Source organism: Gossypium arboreum, chromosome 9 (genome assembly GCF_025698485.1).
Source record: "Gossypium arboreum isolate Shixiya-1 chromosome 9, ASM2569848v2, whole genome shotgun sequence".
In the NCBI taxonomy this organism is placed as follows: domain Eukaryota; kingdom Viridiplantae; phylum Streptophyta; class Magnoliopsida; order Malvales; family Malvaceae; genus Gossypium; species Gossypium arboreum.
This window is the reverse complement of record NC_069078.1, coordinates 63033208-63047047: the sequence shown is the minus strand read 5'-3', so window position 1 is coordinate 63047047 and position 13840 is coordinate 63033208. Positions and strand designations below refer to the sequence as shown.

General features: G+C 34.0%; 1 long non-coding RNA gene across 5 annotated transcripts; it reads right to left on the bottom strand.

The window, feature by feature from the left end:
* Positions 1-683: 683 nt before the first annotated feature.
* Positions 684-12487, bottom strand: LOC108463880 (uncharacterized). 5 transcript variants are annotated; one of them, XR_008270865.1, is made up of 5 exons: positions 11645-12486; positions 10985-11430; positions 10769-10882; positions 1563-1641; positions 684-889 (listed from the first exon to the last, which is right to left on the bottom strand). It is a non-coding gene; the product is annotated as an uncharacterized LOC108463880 (long non-coding RNA). The 5 variants fall into 5 exon arrangements; XR_008270863.1 differs by having other exon boundaries at positions 10769-11430; positions 11645-12487; XR_008270862.1 differs by lacking the exons at positions 684-889; positions 1563-1641 and adding an exon at positions 6658-6975.
* Between the last annotated feature and the right edge of the window lie 1353 nt (positions 12488-13840).

Below are 13840 nucleotides of genomic sequence, written 5' to 3'. Positions count from 1 at the left end.
AAAGGAAATGGCCTTACTAGTGGATGAAGGCCGAATGGAAGAATTTTATCAAGTTCTTAATGATTGTCGATTGGAAGACGTAGGCTGTAACACCCCCTAACCCCAAATTGTCACCGAAATAGGGTTATGAGGCATTACCGGACTTATACACCAGCATTTATACAAAACCAAGTCATAAATTTGTATTTTAAATTGAAACTTCTCAAATTACACTATAAAGTCCCTAATATGGGTCTACGGGGCCCAATACATGCTTTAGAAGTAATTCGGGATTAAATCGGCAACTTTGAAAATTTTACCTTGAAGATAGAGGCACACGCCCATGTGGCCTGGGAATGGCCGTGTGGCCAGCCCATGGGGTTCCCATGGCTGTGGGGCCAGGCCATGGGCAGATCTGACTTACACACACGACATTGGGGACAGCCTGTGTGACATAAATAGAGAGCCACACGGATTGAGCACACGCCTATGTGACTTGGCCATGTGAAAACATGATTTTTGACCATTTTAAAGCTATTTTCACATGCTAAACACATCTAATTCATGCCTAAACATTTACTAATAGTTCTTAAATCAAATATCATTCATTATACCATTCAAACTTAGCAAATATTCATCATTTACTTCAATACCTCTGAAGGATTATGTACCACAATTCATATCGAAATTATACTACATTATCATACTAGTCAAACTCATGTAAGTTTAATTTCCAAAATATGCATATTTTATACCATGTTTCAACATTTTTCATACTCATTCTTATCATTTACAAAATAAAATCTTATCAGCCTACGTACATGCCATTTTACCAAAGAAAGGTTTTTCACCACTTTGAGTTCGGGATTGGCTTGGATGCTGAGTCTTCAACTTTCTTTCGTACCTAATCCTGTGTACAGAAAACAAACCATACGCTGAGTATACACTTAGCGGTATTTCTATAAACCAATATTTAACATGTATTTAAAACATAACTATAAAGTCTAACAATAAGAACTTTATAAATTACCATTCCATTATAGTTAAATTACAATAACACTTATTAATAAAATCGTATTCAATAAGATCATACAGTAACAACAGTATCTTTCAGTGCTCAGTACAGTAATTTATCCCTATTAGCATAACTCGGACTTGGACGGATACACGGATTCCAACCCACATCGGGATGTTATACAGTGTTTAATCAGCAGGAACTGAAATACACCGTAACAGTAATAGTAACAGTAACAATAACGGTACATAGAGTACCTCATCAAAACGAATCCGGAACAGCAACAGTAAGGCGACACTTATAATATCTCATCGACACAAAGTCGAAATATCCCTGAACACTTTTAATCTTATGGCATTCCAATTATATCCGACTAGCTTGACACTATTAATAGGGTTTCCAGTTCATTTTTTAATTCATCATCAACAATCAATATACATCTCAATTCAACTATTCATAAATCAACACAATACCACAATATCAATACTTACCTTAAATTCAATAGCCATACATAATATCAATCATATGTATCAAAATAACTACTAAGTTTGGTTATAGAAATGCAAACCGTAATTCTCGAGTCTACTCAATATCCTCGTTTAATTTTTCCTTTCCCTTCTTCGATGACGTTTCCGGTGCTATGTTTGCTACATAATAGTTAACATTAAAATAAAATTATTATCAATACACTATATCACATTATACATTTCAATTTCTATACAAGTTTTACTTAAATTCCAATTTAATCCTATCACCATAACCATTCTTTCTCTTCAAAATAAATCCTATATTTTCATTCAATTGTCACTTTAAACCATTCCAACTCTTAAATTTTAAAACATTAATTATAAAATCCTCTCAATTCAATCCTTACTATTACAAAACTTATATTTTCTTTTACAATTCAATCCTTCTCCCACTTCTAACTTGAATTACTATCAATTAAACCCATATTTCTTCTATTTATTCAACTTAATCAACATCTAAAAATTCAATAACTTTCTAAATTTCAACATAACTCAAATAGTATTTCTTCCTAGGATTCTATAGACACCAAAATTACAAAAAAAAGGATTAAATTGACTTACCAATCAAGCTTGAAATCTTAAAACCCTAATTTTCCGTTTTCTTTTTCTTTCCCTTTTTCCATCTTTCTTTCCTTGCTAATCGTACCTTTTTTTCTTTCTTTTTTATGTTTTATTTCTTTTATTTTCTTTATTTAATCAATATGTTATAATTATATAATATAATATATTTTACTTTATATTACTATTTACTTATATAATAAGTAAATACATATATATACACATAAATTTGTACCAATTAAAATAATACACATGTATTTATACTTACCACACACTTGTCATATAGGCTTATTTACTAATTTAATCCCTTGACTTTTCTATAGTTTATAATTAAACTTTCACACTTTATTCAATTTAATCCATATAATTAATTAACCCTAATTAAGCTAAATTTACTTAATTAAAATCTAATTAACCTCTTACTTAACTTCGTAAATATTTCTAATGAATTTAATTTTCAGAATCGAAAACCCAAAAACTCACTTTTCTAATGACCTTAAAAATTTGGGTTGTTACATAGGCTATGCTGGAAAATGGTTTACATAAAAATGTGATAATCTTCCAACAACAAACATAAAAGAATGACTGGACAAAAGAGTTGCAAACAAAAATTGGCTAGAATTATTCCCTGAATTTAAAATGCGACGTTTGCCTCATTCTTTCTTGGACCATTTCCCTCTGTTTTTACAAACCAAAATCAAAGGGATGTTTAAAAAAACGGCAGAATTCAGATTTGAAGCGTGGTGGTCTATGGAAGATTCGTGTGAAATGGAAGTAAAAAAGCTTTGGATACTGTATAATGGAGGGGTAACAGAGAAATTAAACTTGGTTGGCAAAGGATTGCAAAAATGGGCTATAGGAATCAGGAAGTTAAGAAGAGGTTTGACAGAAAAGTTATTAGCTCTTATTAAAGACCTTGACTGAATGGAAAGAACAACTAAAAACTTGGCTGGCTTAATCAATGCTAAAGTCCATTTAAATTTGAAAATTGATAAAGAAGAGAAATATTTGGAGTAACGAGCAAGGCTGAATTGTTTGAAAGAAGGAGACAGAAATATAAAATTTTTCCACAATTTCACTTCCCTTAGAAGAAGAGTTAACAAAATTGAAGAGCTAGAGAATGAACATGGTCAGCTAGTTTCTGATAGAAGAGCAATGGATGAGGTGGCTAAATGATTTTGTGAAAACATATTCTCTTTAGGAGGTGTTGGTAATCTTGAATACATATTGTCAGGAATCAGTATGCACATCTTAAATTCTATGAATATTATGCTGAGTAAACCAGTGACAAAGTTTTTTCAGCACTTCAAAGTATAGGACCAACAAAAGCAACTAGATGTGATGGCTTTCCAGCTTAATTTTTCCAAAGATTTTGGCATATTATTGGAAAAAAAGTTGGTGATTTCTGTCTCAAGATTTTAAACGAGGGAGAGCCAATTGATGGCATTAATTTAACAAATATTGTACTTATATCGAAAGTAGCAAGTCCTACCAATCTCAAGAATTTTCGGCCTATTAGTCTATGTACAGTTATGTACAATATTATCGTTAAGACAGTGGCAAATAGGCTGCAACAAGTTCTTGATAAATGTACTGATAAGGGCCAAAGTGCATTTGTTCCAGGTAGACTCATTGTAGACAATATTCTACTGACTTATGAATTAATGCATTCATTAAAACAAAGAGGAATAGGCAATAATGGAAGCTTAGCCCTAAAACTTGATATGAGTAAGGGATATGACAGGGTGGAGTGGCTTTATTTGGAAAAAGTGATGCAAAAAATGGGATTTGCAGAGTCTTTTGTGTCTTTAATCAAAAAATGTTTAAGGATAGCTAAATATTCGATTTGTCTGAATGGGGTGAGGGGCGAACAGTTCAATCTAATGAGGGGTTTGCGTCAAGGTGATCATTGAAGCCCATATCTATTTTTAATTTGTAGTGCAGGATTGTCATTTTTGATGAAGCTTGCAGCCAGGGAAGGCTGTATAAAGGGAGCAATGGTTTGTCAAAGAGGTCCCACAATTACACTTATTTTTTTGAGGAAAAAACGACCACAAGAGTTAGGTCTGAATTTATTCAAATAGCATCACTAATTACAACATTATGGATTTCTGTAGGATAATCCATATCAAAGAACCAATTGCAAGCATCTGCACACATTTTTTTACAAATAAAATCTGCCACAGAGTTACATTGCCGACTAGCCCAAACACAAGTAGCAGACTAAAAGTTAACTAAGGCCTTAAGACTATCCTTAATCCGTTCACCAATAATCATCAGGTCCCTTTTCTGGCCATTTATTTTGTTGACCAAGCCTGCACAATCCGACTCAAATAGCACATCACCTTTAATATTGAATCGACCTGCAATCTTAATGCTTTCATCAAAAGCATACCACTCAGCCTCCTCAAACGACAGTTGCACGTCTTTAAAACCTCCACCGCCATAAAAAAAAACCATATTCATTCCTAATAATATCCCCATATCCAGTTCTGTTATTACCAGTAGAAGCATCAAAGTTAATTTTAATGCAGTTTTTCGGAGGTTTAACCCATTTTCTTACGTCGAGCTGGGCTGATAACATCGGCACCTTTAATAGGTTATGGATGGAAAAATCTTTGCTGAGCATACTGGCCTTATTCCAAATATCCTTCGCTTCATCTTCTTTACCTTTGAAAACACAGTTGTTTCTATTGTTCCAGCAATTCTACAACATGGTCACAAAGTCTGTCATAGCCTTTTTGTCAAGAATTCTCAATAAATCTTCCCGCCAGTTGATACATCAATCGTACTCCTTAGAAATAATGCTGCTATCCAAACAACCAAGCATTAGAGTAGCCTTTAAACTCGAACAATCTTTAAGGGCATGAACAAAGGTCTCATATTCAGCACCATACCTAGGACAAGTTTGATCAAAACCATGATGAATAGAGGCAATTTTGACATTAGTAGGCAAGATTTCGTTACCCACTCCCTAGATGAAAACACAAATCTTAGGAAGGGTGTCAAGTTTCCAAATCGCTCTCCAAAAAAAACCTATGAGGACCAAACCCAATTTGCTTCAAAAGAAGCTAGGAGTAAGTAGACTTTGAATTATATTCTCCTAACGAATTGTGATACCACACCATTCTGTCGTTGTGATTCTCATCCCCAATTGGTAAGTTACAGATTTTCTCCCCTAAGTCTTGGCCATAGAGCTCCCAAACTCTGCAGGTATTCCAACATCTACTCTCAACATGCCAAAGATCTGTAACACTATTTTCATTATGGTTCAATAGATTTGGTTTAATAGCTTCCCCATTTAAGCCTTCCACCCCTCAATTATCAATATGGATATTAATACGATCACCGCATCCCACTTGCCACCCAAAACCATTCTTGAGGACATTAGCTACAGCAGTAATACTTCTCCAAGTAAATGAAGCTCTGTCGAGTTTTTTAGAGTTGAAAATATTCCAAGTAGGAAAATACTTGTAGCTAAGCACTTGATAAAAAAGAGTATCTTTATTGTTAATGAGCCTCCAGACCTGCCTCCCGTGAAGCGCTAAATTAAAAAAGTGGATGTCACTAAATCCGAGCTTTCCCATACCCTTCGTATGACACAAATTCTTCCAAGAAGGCATTGTCCAAAATCTACACCGATCTTTACCGGACCACCATACTCTGCTAATCTTTGTTTGCATATATTCAATAACACCTTTGGGAGCAAGGAAAACTGACATTGCATATGTTGCTAAAGACTGGAGAATCGCCTTAATGAAAATATCTTTGCCTCAAAATGACAAAAGCTTATTTGTCCAGCTTTTTATTCTACAAGACAGTCAATTGTTAATCTCCTGAAAAGCTAAAGATTTTTTCTTACCAATAGGCAGGGGGAGTCCTAGATAGTTATCCAATTTCTCCACAACTTCCATCCTTAATAAATCACCAATTTTCTGCCTTTGCTTATTTGAAGTGTTTTGACTAAAAAGAACCATAGATTTACTAAAATTTATCTCCTGACTGAAACATTAGTAAAGTCCTTTAAAATATTAAGTAAAGCAACATCACAATTTTTATTTTTCACAAAAAGAAGGGCATCATCTACAAAGAAAATGTGGTTAATCCTAGGGCCATTGGTACTGGCCCTGATTCCCCATAAGACATTATTATTCTGTGCATGAAGCAGCATTCTTGAGAGTGCTTCCATATAGAATAAGAACAAGTAAGGGGAGAGGGGGTCTCCTTGACGAAGTCCCCTATCGGGAATAATAACATCCGACAACAAATTGTTGCGCTTAACAATATAACAAACGATCCAAACACAATTCATAACTTTTTTTTACCCAATTATTACCGAAGCCCATCTTCAACATTATCGCTTCCAAAAAGTCCCACTCCACTCCACTTGATTGTAAGCTTTGTTCATATCGAGCTTAACAATGAGGCCTTTATTGGGACCATTTTTGGAACTTTGAAGATAGTGGAGTAATTCGTGAGCGATTAAAATATTGTCATGAATCATCCTCCCAAGGAAAAATGCGCTCTGATTAGGACTTATACAATTAGGGAGGTAACTTTGAGCCGGTTGGCAAGTACTTTGGAGATAACCTTATAAACGAACCTCCATAAGCTAATTGGGTAGTAATTAGTCATATCATAACGGTTACAAATTTTAAGGATTATGATTATCATAGTTTTATTTAAATATAAAACATCTTTATTCCCATTCAGAATATCAAGGCAGAACCGGATACTATCCCTGCCAACAGTCTCCCAGTTGTACTTGAAGAAATTTCTCGAGAGACCATCTACTCCAAGGGCCTTCCTAGGATCCATCTGCTTTATTGCCTGGATGATCTCGCTTTCCATGTAGTCAACTTCAAGCCACTCATTGGATTTTTTGGAACACATTCCCTATTGTAATTCAAAACATGGATATCATTAGCATAGTTATTAGACTGAAACAAGTTACAAAAATAGTTTCCAGTAACATTGAAAATGTCTCTATAATCCATCAGCCAGTTGCCATTAGTCTTTTAGCCTTTCAATGTTATTTTTCCTCAGTCGACTAGTAGCTCTCGCATGGAAGTAACGAGTTTTTTTTTTACCCTCCTTTAACCAAAGTGATCGAGATATTTGGGACCAGTATTTCTCTTCCTTAGCATATAGATGATTGAGCCTGCTTCTTGTTTCTTTCAATACTAACGTACTGTTAATTCCTTGAGGCGAGTTAATGATCCTATCAATCTTATGTTCCAGTCTTCGAATGGCTTTCTTCATATTATTATATTTACTACGTTGCCACGAACCAAGCTACATACACATTATCAAGCTTACCTACAAAGTTGCTATCATTGTATTGCCAAACGCCTTTAATAATATTCTTAGCTTCCTCATCAATAGCCCAACACTCATCAAATTTGAAACTAAGCCTGGGATATTTATTTCGCTACGTCCCCAAGTATCCAAGACTATAGCATCATGGTCAGAATTAGTTTGGCGCACCACATAAGTAGCCATAAAAGGAAAATTCTCAATAACAGACATCGAAGTAAAGAATCTATCCAATCTCTCTTTAATCATAGTATTCCTATCCCTGTTATTAACCCAGGTAACCCATCCTTTATTAGGCTTGATATCGACAAGAGCCAGCTCATCCACAAGATCCTTGAACTCATTTATCTGCGACCTAGCCTTCCTGCGCCCACCCTTTTTCTCAGCATCATTCAAGATTGCATTAAAGTCCCCTCCTACAATCCAATCTTCACCAATCGTCCTCTCAACCCTTCTAAGCATTTCTCACGAATTATTTCGAAAGCTTGGGTTCGCATCACCATAGAAACCAGTGAAACAAACACTTCTGTTATTTTCGTACTGAACCAGGGCGTCAATATGGAACTTAGAGTAGTTTTGGATGTTAACATCAAAGTCTTCCTTCCACATTAATGCGAGGCCCCCACTTCTTCCTTCAGAACTCATTGCCAAACCATTTTTCATCATGCACCTATTTTGAACATGTTGAAAATCATTAGCTTTCGTTTTTGTTTCATTAAGAAAAATAACATCAGGGTTATTGACAACTAAGAGTTGCTTAAGTTCTCGAACTATCGTGGGATTCCCTAACCCACAATAGTTCTAGCATAGGAACTTCATTGACTTGGCAGGGCTAATCACCAGCTGTCGCCTGAATAGGTGATGAACCATCCATTAGCTTTCTATGGACTGTTCTACTGGCCATCCATTAGCTCTCTATGGACTGTTCTACTGGCATTATCTTCGGTGAACACTCTACCGTTATCTCTTGCCCTCTTCTTTTTATTACTCAAATTTCCATACTTTACGAGCCTACTTGAAAGATCGCTTCTCCATTTGAGGACTTGAACCCGATTCATCTACATTCAGTTTTATTTTTTCTTTTTCCTTTGTTACGCTAGGTACATTTAGTTCAGTATTTCCTTGTGTTTTTCCCTTCCACACACTTTCACTTTTACTCTTTACTTCAATAACTTCAATCCCGTTTCTCTAATTTCCTCGCTCCTGATTAGCTATTTCTGTAAAAGTTCTTAACTAGTTTTCATATTGATAACTAGTTTCATTGGAATTGCTTTGGATAGCCAACTTTTCACATTTTTGTTTTGAATGGTTTATAAGGCCACAATTATAAAAAAATGTAGGGAATCTCTCATATTTGATGGCACGAACAGAACTGACACCCTCTCTATTCACAAACTGAACCACTCTACGCAGAGGTTTAGAAATGTCAATTATAACTCTTAAGTCAAATATATTTTGTCCATCCAACATCTCCGTCATGCTAGTTTATGGCAATAACTTCCTCGATAGCACCTCCCACATCCATACATTCAAACGATATATTAAAAATTCATACCCAAAATGGAGATAGGTTGAAAGCATATGAATCCATCTCTGTTTCTTTAACATAAGGAAACATAGCAAAGAGGCACTTGTCAAACAACCAGAGGACAGATTCAGTATTCTCTTTCTATCTTCCACATTTTCGAACATAATGAAGCTAACTCCTTTCATCGCCACAAAATTCGCTTCCTCTTTCGTATACCAGATTGACTTAAATACCTGATACATAGCTTCACGGTTGACCTTTTCAATAGACCATAATTTTCCTATAGCCCAAGCCTCAAAACCCTGGGTATTATTGTAATCCAAATTCGTGCTAACGATTTTTGTTGTTTCTTCCTTTGAAAATTTTAATTTCTCTAATAAACTGTTAAGATCCTCTTCCATACTGGAAACTAAGGGAAAACCCCAAGACAAAGAAAGAAGCATATGCCTACTCAGGAAGACGAAACCACCAAACAAGATTCAAAAAAGACACGACAAAAAACCCAGCAAACTCTTCCTCCCAAGAGGACAACGCTTCAAAACAAAGGCTGACAACAAAATAACTAAACACAAGCACAGAAACAGAGCCAAACCTTAAACAACGCTAATCAGCTACAAAGATAAACAAAACTATCTAATTTAAACCTGATTCCAAAAAGAAAGGCTCGCAACAAGATAACAATTCAAGTATTTAATTTTTATCATAGAATAGTTAAAGGAAATCAGTTCATGAATAGCCTCTATGCAAAAGACGACAAAGAACCATGCACTTTTAACATAAAGAACCATATAAAGACACGTATAAGAAAAATATTAAAAAGAAAATTCTTAAAAAAAAACAAACAAAAAAAAAACTTATTGAGAAACTCTAATTTTTCCATCACCTAGGCTTAGAAGCAACCAAGACAATTCAAACCATACACAGACGTCACAATCGTACAATCTTGATTTGCCCGCTTCCGAACCAAAAAAAAGAAATCGTACCGCTGCCAGAAATCACTCACCATAGGAATCACAAACAACCATCAAATTATCCTACTCAGGGGAATAAAGTTGACTCCACCCATCGAAAAACAAGAACCGAAAGCTTCGCAATCTTGGACAATTTCATTTTTTTTTTAATTCTTATAAATTTATTTTTCATTTTCCCAATTACACACTTATTGTTTGCAGACGACTGTATTCTTTTTGGGTACGCAACAATTAAAGGAGCTAATAATCTAAAAGATATTTTATGAGAGTATGAAGTATGCTCAGGACAATGTATTAACTTTGAAAAGTCAATGGCATAATTTAGCACAAATGTCTCGGAGAAAATTCGGGAACAAGTAGCTAACACAGTGGGTGCTCAAACCTCCAGAAATCCAGAGAAATATCTAAGTTTACCAAATATGGTTGGAAGGGATAAGAAAAGATCTTTCGAAATTTTAAAGGACAGGATGATTAGTAAGGTTCGAGGATGGAGCAATAGATTCTTGTCGATAGGTGGAAAGGAGGTTTTTATAAACACAGTATTATAGGCTATTCCAACCTCCGCAATGGCATGTTTTCTATTACCAAAATCATTATGCAAAGAATTAGAAAATATTATGAGTCGATTTTGGTGGCAAAAATGTTCTGAAAAATGTGGCATACATTGGTATCAATGGAGTAAGCTTGGTGAATTAAAAAAGGATGGGGGAATGGGATTTTGATGCCTTTCATAATTTAATGTGGCAATGCTAGCTAAACAAAGTTGGTGTTTGATTTATTATCCAGATTCATTATTAGCCAAATCTTTAAAAGCCAAATATTACCCAAATTCAGATTTTATTTATGCATGGTTAGATAATTTATCGTCATATACCTGGCGAAGTCTTTGGTCGGCAAAAGGACTTCTTAATAAAGGGATGGGCTGGCGAGTTGGATCCGGAACTCAAATTCAAATTTGGAATGATGCATGGGTTCTGGGCTCAGCTGACTACAAGATTCAATATCCAGGTAGTACTCAAAATCTTGTGTTAGTTTCAGAACTAATTGAACAAGATACAAATCGATGGAAGCAAGAGTTAATTCAACATACCTTTCACCAAGATGACGCAACAAGAATTCTTTCAACATACCTTTCACCAAGATGACGCAACAAGACTTCTGTACATTCCCTTACCACTTGAGAAAGAATTGGATAAAGTCATATGGTGAGAAGAGGCTTCAAGAGTTTATATAGTGCACAGTTGGTACAAAAACTTAATACAAACGGAAATATAAACAAATATACATAAAAATTAAATTACTTACAAACCCATGTATAATGAATTATAGAATGTAAACTTGCCGGCTAAAATAAGAATCCTAGTATGGAAAACCCTAAATAATTTCTTTCTTACTTTTTCCAATCTTATTCAATGCAAGGTACAAGATTCTGCGACTTGCCCAAGATGTAGAAATAACGAAGAAACCAGAGAGCACATCTTTCAAGACTGCTATTTTGTAACTGGAGTATCGACAAGGCTAGGAATTGGGTGGCCCCTGGAACAAAATCAAGTATAATTTAATGACTGGATGTGTTATTTATTTGGAAAAAAATCTAATAGTCAGATTAGAAGCATTGGATGTACTGTATGAGGCTTACGATCAGCAAAAAATTCGCAAATTCATGAGAATAAGGCACAAACAGAAGAGAGAGTTGCCCAATTCATTTTAGACTACATATAGGAAATTGAAGGGGTAAATAGAAAGATACCTGTCAACATAATCGCTAATGAGAATTGGAGGCCACCAAACGAGATGAATGTCAAAATCAATTTTGACGTTGCATTTCAAAAATAGAATAATAGATCATGTACAAGGATTGTTATAAGAAACTATTTGGGACAAGTCTTAAAAATAAAAAAAATTCAGAAACAAACATATACCGACAACATTTGCAGTAGAAGCTCTCGCATACGTTCAGGCGATTCGATTTGGGGCAGAATCTGAATTCCTACGAATTGAAGTCGAGGGTGATGCATTAACTATCATCCGAAAATTAAAAAGTCGAGAGGAAGATGGATAAAAAATTAGAGCATATATTGTTGATGCTAAACGATTATGCAGTAACTTTGTTACTTGTATTTTTCAACATGTATGGAAACAAAAGAATAAAGTACCTCATATCTTAGCAAAAGAAGGCTTAAAAGAAAATGAAAATACTTATCTTAGCTCTGGCCTCTCCAGTGCGGTAGCAAGGGCTGTTGAAATTGACAGGCAAGGAATTGATTAAGTATATTTCTCAGGTAAAATTCGTTGAAGAAAGGGGGGTGACTATTTCCTCTGAGAAGGACTTAGGGCTTGAAGTTTAGAAGTTTTAAAGTAATAGGGATTATGAAAATGGGAAGGTATTTCAAAGAATTGGGTCGATCCAATAGAGGAACGATCAAAATAGTGAGAAAACTCACTTATCAAGGAAATACTTTACCAAGGGATGAAAAGACAAAGAACCATGATGGTCTGCTTAAGGGAGCATTGTAAAGAGGAAATGAGGAAGAAAAAAGGAGATCGTTTAAAAATGGTGGCTGGCTGTGATGATAAATTTTTTAGGGTTTTTTTTTGAAATGAGTTTTAATTGTTTAGGGCTAGGTTTACTTAAGACGGGTTTGGGCCTTTAGACCTGGGCCAAAAAAATTAGTTATGTTTTTTCTTTTATATTTTTTTTGTTTCTTTGACTTCTATTTAATAAAATCACAGCCCAGTATTTCTCAAAAAAATTGAAAAAATAATATTTTATTAATATTTTAATAATTTTAAAATAAAAATAAAAATTATTATGAGTATAATAATATTAAGTTTGATTTAAGTTAATTTTATATAAAATAAAATTACCTATAGAAGAACTCTTTTTAGAAAATGACTTAAAGCTTTTCAAAGGTAAGTCATTTTATAGAAAAAAAATGAAATATTTTACGTTGACCTGTAAATCATTTTCCATTGACTAAACTATTTTCTATGAAACAAATACAGGAAAATGTCGAAAATATTTTTCATAAAATCTTTTACATGTAAACAAACGGACCCTAAATTTCTAAAGAATATTCAAGAAATTCAAGATTATAAGTACAACTAATCCTAATTTCTTCAAGAATTTGTATTAATCAAACCTCTAAAATTATTACCCAATCACAATGTTAAAATCTCGTACAAAATCAATATATCCCAAAAACATTCAATAAATAAAAAACTAAATCATGAATTAAACATCTTAATTTATCACGAGAAAAACCATAACTTAATTTTTAGAGATTAATCAATATTTGAAAAGAAAAGTGGAGTTATTACACAATAAGTGAAACTCAAAATATTAAAATATTGAACATTTAATTTCTAAAATTCTAAAAATATGTAAGAAAATAAGAAAATTTTGAAATAAAAGTGATCAGTGTTAAAAAAATTAAATTTTAATGGATGAAAACAATAATTTATTTTGTATAAAATAATTTGTCCCATAAAATATTTGGTACGCTCTTTTAAAATATTTTTGTGAAATGGGTAAACACATTAATTATATAATTTTAAAATTTTTTTTTGTCTTTGTACCTACAATCATCTTCTATGTGACTTTGCTGCTGTCTATACATAACATACGATACTTTGAAAATTAATCAGAATCCATCCTAAGAGGAACCTCCAAGGACTCAAATGAAGCTCTTACTCATCTTGCAAATCACAGTTCGCTATACATGCCATTATTCAAGTGTTGATAGTGTGACGTTTCCTAATTGTTTAAATTGTTTTGAATATAGTAAATGTCTTCCAATCAAGCACAAGATGAGTCCGAGGGAGCCGTGAGCCATGCTCAGACTTCCATCTGAAATGTATCTAGTAGTAGTAGATGGTCGATGTCGTGAGTAGAAGAAGAGGCCTGAGCTGCCTTCTTTAATATGATGGATGAATGGTTTGGGGA